The sequence below is a fragment of the Mauremys reevesii genome, linkage group 4, assembly GCF_016161935.1.
Source record: "Mauremys reevesii isolate NIE-2019 linkage group 4, ASM1616193v1, whole genome shotgun sequence".
NCBI classification, from domain to species: domain Eukaryota; kingdom Metazoa; phylum Chordata; order Testudines; family Geoemydidae; genus Mauremys; species Mauremys reevesii.
In genome coordinates this window covers 67,140,101-67,148,948 of record NC_052626.1, presented here as the reverse complement: position 1 = coordinate 67,148,948, position 8,848 = coordinate 67,140,101, and positions in this window count along the sequence as shown.

Genomic DNA, 8,848 nt, shown 5'->3' with positions numbered 1-8,848 from the left:
AACGTTTTTTCAGATGCTGTTAGGGCCTGTGCACAGCAGGAAGAATGAGCTGAGCTGTTAGTTTGTGTCAATGTGCAAATTAAAACATATTACTGATGTGTGCAAGTCTTAACAAAATATCCCTTCAGCCAGAATTACAGCACATTCTACCTTTCTTTTCGGAGCATTTTCTCTGTTGCCTAAAGTGTCTATACATTAACTATCAGCTATATTAGAAGGCATGATAAAAAAAATGCCTTTTGCCTAAGGCTTGCAGGGACTACATAAACAATGAAAAGTGAGATAACAATGGCTAAAATCTAAGATATAAAGAATTTAAAAATCTAAAAAGCCAAACAATGTGAAATAATGGAGAAGTGTTAAGATATACAGTGTGTGTTTTGCACAATATGTTAATTCAGTGACTCAAGTGATTATTTCAATGTGAACACAGTCTAAGTTGGAGTCCAGGGAACGCCTGTGATTTGCCTACTGGAATTTGGGGACAGAAAAAGGAGATACTGTTGCAATTAATGTGCTAGCCAACACCGTTGCCACTAATCTGGTTTGTCTGTTATACTTGACAGTTATTAGGAGTTGACTTGAGAGCACCATTCCCAAATTGGTGGGAGTGACTGGAGAATAGCTAATTTGCCTGTGTTTAAGAAAGGGGAAGAGAGTGATCTGGGAATTGCAGGCCTGTTAATCTGCCCTCAGAAGTTTGTAAGAATTTAGAAGAAATAGTGAAGGAAGGAATAATTAAATTCATGGAGGTAAATGGTAAAGGGGATGTAATGCAACATGGGTTTACCAAAGGTACATCATGCCAGTGTAACTTGATTTCCTTCTTTGAGAAACATTTTTTTTTAAATTTTAGATAAGAGAAATGCAGTAGATCTACTATGCTTGGACTTCAGGAAAACAGTTTACCCCACGTGGTACTAGGGAAATTATTCGTTACATATGGGAAGATACAGATCAGTACAAGAATTATAAGGCGATTAAGGAACTGGCTAAAGGGGAGAAGGCAATGGATTGTGCTGAAAGGTGAATTATCGGACTGGAAGGAGGTTACTAGTGGAGTTCCTCAAGGATCAGTCTTGGGACCAATCCTGTTCAATATTTTTATTATTTATATTGGCACACAACGTAGGAGCACGCTAATGAAATATGCTGATGGTACAAAGTTGGGTGGCATCATCAATGCAGAGGAGGATCAGAATATTACACAGAAAAATCTGGATGCCCTTGAAGATGGAAGTGACAGAAATGGGATGAAATTCAATAGTACACAGTGCAAGGTCATGCACTTAGGCTCTAATCAGAAGAATTTCTGCAACAAGCTGGGGTCTCATCAGTTGGGAGCAACAGAGGAGGAGAGAAACCTAGGTGTGCAGATCCATCACAGGATGACTATAAGCCAACAATGTGATGTGGCTGTGAAAAAGGCAAATACATCCTAGGATTGCATCAGGTGAGGCATTTCCAGTACAGAGAGAGAAACCTGTGCCTTGCCCAATGGCATTAATATAAGACCTCATTTGGAATATGCTGTACAGTTCCAGTCACCCACGTTAAAAAAAGATGGATTTAAATTGTAACAGGTGCTGGGAAGAGCTACTAGGATGATCAGGGGACTGGAGGGCCTATCTTATGAGAGGAGACTAAAGGAGCTTGGCTTGTTTAGCCTAACCAAAAGAAGGCTGAGAAGGGATATGATTGCTCTTTATAAATACATGGGAGGGGGTATTTAAATACCAGGGAGGGTGAAGAGCTTTTAAGCTAAAGGACAACATTGGCATAAGAACAAATGGATAAAAATTTTCCATGAACAAATTCAGGCTAGAAATTACAAAACAATTTCTAACCATCAGAGGGATGAGGTTCTGGAACAGCCTCCTAATAGGAGACGTGGGAGCAAACAACTTAATTAGTTTCAAGAGAGAGCTGGACACATTTGAGTGCAATTGTATTACAGGATTGCTTGTGATGGTAGGGGGCAGTGATTCCAAGCTCGCCCTGTGTTCACGTCTTGTTTGTAAAGCTCATGCGTCAGGGTTTCAGCCAGCCAGGGATTTTTCCTCACCCAGTATGTTGATGTTGGGTTTTTTTTGTTTTTTTCTTTAAATCTCCTTCCTCTGAAGCATCAGGGATGGCCATGGCTGGAGATGGGACAGTGGGTGGGGAGGACCAGTGCCCCGAGGTGGCACCGAGCATTCTCTCTCTCTGTTACTTGGCTGACTGGTTCTTGCTTGCAAGCTCGTAGTCTAACTTATCACCTCGGTATGTGGGGTCAGGAAGGAATTTTCCCCCAGGTCAGATCAGCAGAGACCTTAAGTAATTTTCGCCTTTCTCTGTGGTGTGGAGGAGGAGGTCACTTTCTGGGATTATCTGGGTATATTACTATCATTTTCATGCCATTATGGGGGGCGCAAGTACTGGTGCACCTCAAGCTTTCCTATTCTGTGCTCTGGTACAGAATAGACGAGTCTCCTGTGAGCTGTATAACTTTAGTCTCATTTTGGTTACAGAGTTTAGTGTGTGGGAGTGCTGGTGGCCTGTGATACGCAGGAGGTCAGACTAAATCTAGTGCAGCGGTTCTCAAACTCTGGGTAGGGATCCCAAAGTGGGTTGTTACCCTGTTTTAAGCGTTAGACTTGCTGGGGCCAGGAACTGAAGCCAAAAGTCCAAGCCCCACCACTCAGGGCTGAGGCCAAAGGCTGAGGGCTTCAGCCCTGGCAGCAGGGCTCAGGTTACAACCCCCACAGGCTGAAGCTCTCAAACTTCGGCTTCACCTCCCACTCAGAGTGGTGGGGCTCGGGCTTCGGCTTTCTCCCCCCTGCCCAGGATGGAGGGGCTCGGGCTTCAGGCCCCCTTCCTGGGGTCATGTAGTAATTTTTGTTGTCAGAAGGGGGTTGCGGTGCAGTGAAGTTTGAGAGCCCTGGTCTAGTAGTCTCTTTTGGCCTTCAGCTCTATGACTCTGATTGTTTCAATCTCTTCCCATAATGTTCATTCTATTTTTAATAGATTTCCCTAACAAAATGCTAACCTGAAGTTGGTGCCTTATGATTTTGCAACACATAGTGAGGAAAACCTCCAGGGGCTGGCAATTACTCTGTTTGGTTTTTAACAAGAAGTGTTTCAAATGTTTTGGGTATTTTGTGTTTCTAAATGAGGAAGAGTGAGCTGAGGTAGATGTCAGAGAGGGAAGATATCCTCACCCTAGAGGCCACTGTCATAGCAAAGACACTAGTGCCGGCTGACCTGAAATGCAGGAATGAAACCCCTAAGAGATGGGTAGAACCACAGAATGCAGGTGGAGGTCAGCATGGTGTTCAGGGAACAAGCCTTCAATATAATCAAGTTCCTCATTGTTAAATGCGACCAGGCAGCCTTATGCTCCCTTTTTTGCTGCTTGTGATGGTTAAGGAAGGCTTGAAAGTTTTTTTTTTTCCCTTGACTTAGGAATCTCATTGGGTATAGTCCACTCTTGTCCTCCCTCTTTCTGGAGGTCTACTTGGAAGTTCCAGAGATGTGGACTTGGGAGGGTTTTCAGCCCTAACTGAAGGGAATGGAATATTGAAACATTAACAAGGAAACATTTTCTTCCAAGTGCTTGACAGATGCTTGACCTAAATCAGCATTAATAGAGACAAAATATTTGAAACAGTCTGACTGAAAGTCTCTCTCCCTCGCAATCAGATTTCACTTTGTAGTTGTGATATCTTTAACCGTCTAGTTCTCTAGTCTTCCAGGAAAAAGGGTAGATGAGAATCAAATTTATGACTATAAAATGCAACCACTTAAATTTAGGCCTTTATAGTCAATAAAATAGTTTTTGCTTTTTAAAAAAAGCCCAAACTCAAATTTGTTTCTTTGCAGGTCACCCTCAAGAGCTAACATGTCACTCTGGCACTTCACCGTGTTAGATGGAAATAATACAATCCCCGTCAGTCACTTAGCTGAGTAAGTGAATTGCTGCATCCTGCTCAGCTGCAAGGGTTCTAGGAGCCCTGTGAAGAGGGGGTTAGGCTAATCCTAATGACCTTTGTTCCAACACCTTTTTATAAGCTTTCCCTTGCTTGCCTCCCCAGGGTCAGGCTAGGACAAGGGTGCAGCCAGCTTCACAACTGCAGCAAGTTTATTTCCCTCTCTCCTTCCTGGCACTTTATAATTTGCTCATCTATAGAGGAGCTGAGGGACTAATGTTCTTGGATAAAACATCATACTCTGTTACTTCTGCTCCTGTAAGCATTTAATATGGCAAAGCTTTGGCAAGGCATGGCCGCTGAGCAATGAGGATTCCACTGAGAATTGCTGCTATGCACAACAGCAAACCATATTTTTAAACTAGCGGGTTCCATCAGTGATGGGCTGGTGTCAGGCTACAGTGATGATGAATAAGCCCCATCCCCAATTACCACCTGCAAAGGAGGTTTGCGGCTGTGTGAACAGAGCAGCCAGAAGAGAGGAAATGGATCAGTTGCAGTGGGGTGCATGTGACCAGGTGCCTGTGCTGTGAACCATGTCATCTATTTTCTGCACAGTCAGACACAGTCTTAGCCTTTCATTTGGCAGCACATTCTTCAAATGGGGTATGAGCAGCAGTGGATTTCACTATTGGCCACTGGTAAATAGGGTTTGGTATTGGTGAGGCCTTTGTTCCTAATTAGGCATCTGAGAGCTGAAAAAAGACAGACTTTGGATGGGAAGCAGGTCTTTCCAGTGTGTGAAAGGGAGTTTGGTTTTGTCCCTACCCAATGTATCTATAGCACAAAACCAGCCTATGAGATGGTCAGCAGGGATAGTGTGGGATCTGCATAGCATGGGAGTGGAGAACCAGGACTCAAATAGTAGGGGCTGCTGCAGATCAAGATTGAGGGGTGTGGGAGGATTGGGTGGGTGGAGTGGAGAGTAGGGGGTGTCCAGGACTTGGAACAGAAGGAGTCAAAACACCTCAGTCCTGTTTTTCAAGGCCTTACCTTCAACCAGTCTAAAAGTAAACCTTTTAAAGGGATACTGTCAACTCAATAAGCTTGTTTATGACATTTCTTTACATATGTTATTACTAATAAAACCTTAGATCACTAATGACGCTTTTTAAAATTACTTTTCACTACTTTATGCTTTGTTTAACTCTGCCTCCATAATGAAAATCCATGGAGTCACTTCCACTGTTGTTTATAGTCTATTTGTTATTTATAGTCTGTCAGAGTCTATGATGCAAGGTTTGGGTTGCACACACAGAAGAGAAATGTTTTTGTAAAAGCAATTATTTATATTTGAATTGTTCTGGGAGTGGGGGGAAGGAAAGATTTCTATGGAGTTTGGATTTTGAAAAAGCATGTTTTAACAAACCCTACTTTCCTGGTCTCCATCTAGTATATTAAAACTCCAAGCATACACCTATTTTCTGTCCATACAATGGAAGACTTTATTGCTCTCAATGTCAGCGCAGGAAAGAGAAAATAGAAGGGAATCAGGGATCATGGTCAGCTTCTAAATCAGGGGTCGGCAACCTTTCAGCAGTGGTGTGCCTAGTCTTTATTTATACACTCTAATTTAAGGCTTCATGTGCTGGTAATACATTTTAACATTTTTTAGAAGGTCTCTCTATAAGTCTATAATATATAACCAAACTGCTGTTATATGTAAAGTAAACAAGGTTTTCAAAATGTTTCAGAAGCTTTATTTAAAATTAAATCAAAATGCAGATCTTATTAGTTTAGTGTGATCCTTGCCCTTGCTTTTCCTTGCTGAGTTTTCCAATGTCTGGCATATATTTGGATACTATAAACTGCACACAGGCTTCTGAGTGATCAGTTGTTAACCGGCTCCGAGAGGGACAGAGGACAGATTTCATGTGTGAAAATACCTGTTCACACAGGTATGTGGATCCAAATGCTGAAAGCACTGCAAATGCAATTTTCTTCAAACAGTTAAATTTCACTGGCAGGGATGTCCAGCAGGTCAGAATAGACGCCCCATGATCTCTCTCTATAGCTTCAAGTGCGCTCCACAGATCCACAAACTTTGATGTCCACAGTTCTGAGCTTTTTAACTGAATGAGCTGCATTTTGAAATCTTCAACACCCATCCACTGAAATACAGACAAATCCAAGTCACTTTTGTTGAACTTTTCAGGTTTAATTAGAAAAGAAAGCACTGGGCCAAATCGCTGGAAATCTTGAAATCTGTTAGAAAATTCTGATTCCAGCTGTTGCATGTACTTTTCAATCTCATCAACATTGACGGTGCAACATGTGGATAGCTCTTTTATGAGTTGGAAGTAGCGGAAAGTAGAAGTTTGAATATCCCTGGAATAAACTGCTAGTTTCACAACAAATGCTTTCCAGGCTTCATAGAGATCCAGAACTGTTTGCCCTGCACCCTGGAGACAGAGGTTGAGTTCGTTTGGGTGAGCGGTGATATCAATTAGAAACATGAGCTTACACAGCCATTTGTCATCATCCAGTCTGGGGTAGTTTTGTTCTTTTTCCGACAAAAAGTTCTTGATTGCATCAAAACAGTTTACAAAGCGCACCAAAACCTTGCCATGACTTAGTCACTGAATGTTGCTCTGAAGTGGGATGTTATAAGCACTGTCCATCTCTTCTAGCAGTGCTTGAAATTGTCTGTGAGTCAAAGCAGATCGAACAACAAGGAAATTCACTATTCACACCACTGTATTCATCACATTATTAAGCTCTGGATTAGAAATTTTAGCGCACAGATTTTCTTGATGGATGATACAGTGAAATTTGACTGTTGGATGGCCAATTTGATCTTCAAGTAACTTTACAAATCCCTTCTGTTTTCCGACCATGGCAGGAGCACCATCTGTTGTCATACACAATATTTTTCTGATGTCAACTCTTCAAAATGGTTTACAAAACTTTCCAGTATATCTTCCCCCTTTGTTGTGCCATGCAGGGGTTTTAGGCAACAAAGTTCCTCTTGGATTTCATCAGAAGCACAATATCTTGCAACAACTGCCAAACGTAGAACGTCGTTTGTATCCACGCTCTCATCAACTGCAACACTAAACACTGCTGTGTCTTTCAATGCAGTCGTCTGCTTTTCCTTAATGTTTTCTGCCATTTCACTTATTTTCACTCTCAACTGTTCTGGCAAAGATGGGCAGTTCTTTTATTCTAGATATGATTGTATCTTTATTTGGCAAATCATTGAACAAAATCTCCGAACTGCTGAGAAAAACTTTTTATATATTCCCCATCTGTAAACGGCTTTCAGTTTTTTGCAATGCACTGTGCAATCTTGCAACTTCCTTCTGTAGCTTGATTTTTACTTACACTTAAGCTTTTAAAAACACTGCTTTGCTTCTCATAGATTGCTACTGCCTTTTTGATTGATTCAGTCTTGTCTGCTTCATCAAGAAAGGTTTTCTTGTGCTTCCTTTCAAAATGCTGTTGAACACGATGTGCGACAAACAACATTTTCATAACAGAAAGCACAAATAGCACGGTTCTTTTCAATAAATCCAAATGCGTCTATCCAAGCAGGCTGAAATGATCGGACATCTAGCTTCACTTTCTTAGGAGCTGACATTTTGTCAAATGTTCCCTTCAACTCTCAGTGGGGAAAAAATGGCGATAGAAGGCAGGCACAAGGTCAAACGCAGTGTGGTCTGATATAAACAATTTTAAGATGGGGGTGCTGAGCTGTGCAACCCTCACTGTCCCAGGCTGATCCAAGGCCAGGAGCAGAGCCCAGGGTGGCCTGCTGGGACTCCAGGCCAGAAAACAGGCTGAGCAAGGCTGGAAATCCAAATCCCGGCTGGCAGGAGGTCAGCAGCTGGAACCCCAGATTGGCAGCTGAGGTGAGTGGAGCTGGCGGCTGGTAGGGCTGAGCAGGGCCGGAAGCCTGGACCCTGTCTGGCAGGGGGCCTGCGCTGGAACTCCAACCGGAAGCAAGGTGAGTGGGGCTGTGGGGGACCCTGGCTGGCAGGAGCTGGCAGCGGAAACCCCAGAGCGGGGGTGGGCTGAGCAGCTCAGCCCACGCCACATGCCATCAAAAATCAGCTCCTGTGCTACCTTTGGCACGCGTGCCGTAGGTTGACGACCCCTGTTCTAAATTAATCAAAGCACCTCTGTTGTATAACTGACCTCCAGATTTTAAATCAGTGATTGATCAAGATTTAGTGATTTAGAAAGAGAACTCAGTTCTACTGATTCCAGCCATAGGCACTGACTCTGTGGGTGCTGAACACCCACTGGCAGCTCCCCGTGGCTCCACCCCACCTCCCTGCTCCAACTCACCTCCACCTCTGCCGCGAACGCGCCGCCGCGTCCTGCTTCTCCTCCCTCCCAGCCCTTGCTGCGACACAGCTGATTTGCAGGGCAGGGAGGGAGGGGGGAAGAGGTGGGGCCGGCGTGGGGATTTGGGGAAGGGATCCAATAGAGGCAGGGAGGAGGCGGAGTTAAGGCTGGGACTTTGGGGATGGGGTTGGAATGGGGGTGAGGCCAGGGGCGAGGAAAGGGGCAGGGGACGTGGGCACCCACCAGTGCCGGAGAAAGTTGGCCCCGCTGACTCCAGCTATAACTTCTAAATAAAGTGTTTCCTATCGCAGTTTCATAGGATAGTTGTCATCTGTCCTGTCCATGGATTTAGCACTAGCCCTGTCTACACTAGCAAGTTTCTGTGCAGTAAGGCATTTTTCTGCACTGTAACTGCCAAGGTGTACACACTGCCAAGCCACTTAGTGCACAGAAACTGCGCAGTTGCAGCGCTGTAAAAAACCACCCCGACGAGAGGTGTAGAGCTTTCTGCACCGGTTCTGCGGTGCCAGTGTAGACACAGCGGTTGATTACAGAGCTACAGTTGGCCTCTGGGAGGTGTCCCACAATGC